The sequence below is a fragment of the Solanum pennellii genome, chromosome 9 (assembly GCF_001406875.1).
Source record: "Solanum pennellii chromosome 9, SPENNV200".
NCBI classification, from domain to species: domain Eukaryota; kingdom Viridiplantae; phylum Streptophyta; class Magnoliopsida; order Solanales; family Solanaceae; genus Solanum; species Solanum pennellii.
This window is the reverse complement of record NC_028645.1, coordinates 60,033,354-60,034,274: the sequence shown is the minus strand read 5'-3', so window position 1 is coordinate 60,034,274 and position 921 is coordinate 60,033,354.

The following is a 921-nucleotide window of genomic DNA, read 5'->3' as shown; positions in this document are numbered from 1 at the left end:
TTAGAAAATGTTGGGAGACCCTTATCAGAGGGGTCTCTGACCATCATGACGGTCGTGCAGGACGAACCGTCGTATGACACTTAGAAAATTTTGAGAGACCCTTAGAAACAGGGTCTCTGACAACCAGCACGGTTGTGCAGGACGGACCGTCGTGGAGACAACGGTCCGTCACATGTGTCGTTGGGACAGGGTGCTAGGGCGTCTGGAACGGACCCTATGACGGCGTCGTGTGTGCGACGGTCCGTCATCGGGGTCTCGTTCTGAGTGACAGTGGCAGAACTACAGGTACCCTAAGCAACCCCGATGAACCCACATGGTCTTGTAGTGTTGTGGACCTATATGTGTCTATCCCAACTACCTAGGAAACTATCAATGCAAAATCACCTATGCCTAGGGTTATCAACATGGCAAATTCGAACATTTTGAGCCTAGGTTTAGACATAATCATATCAAGGAAACAATATACGACTAAGAACTAAGCTAATACTAACTACTAAACCAAAATGCAAGATAAATGAGTATAAATTTAGAGACACATACCTTGGAAAATGGAGAAAAAAACAAATGGAGAATGATTCTGTTGGCAAGGTAGACACCTACAGCAGCAGCACCGACTAGTAGATGATAATTAGAAGGCTTAGGAGGATTGTGGGGGCAATGATCAGTGAGGGGGAAATATGGAAGTTGAAAAGAGAGGGGAGATGAGAGGAATAAGGAAGTAATGGGGTGAAATATGGAGGGGTGGGGAGTATAAACGGTCAGATTTTGAAAAGGGTCCAGCCGGGTCGGGTCGGGTAAAATTCATTATTCAAGCGACGGTTCCCCGATGACGGTCCGTCGCAGCTGTGACGACCCATCGTGGATTCCGTCGTGTGTGCCCTAATTTCAAAATAGCAGAAAAACGTACCTGGACGACGGATG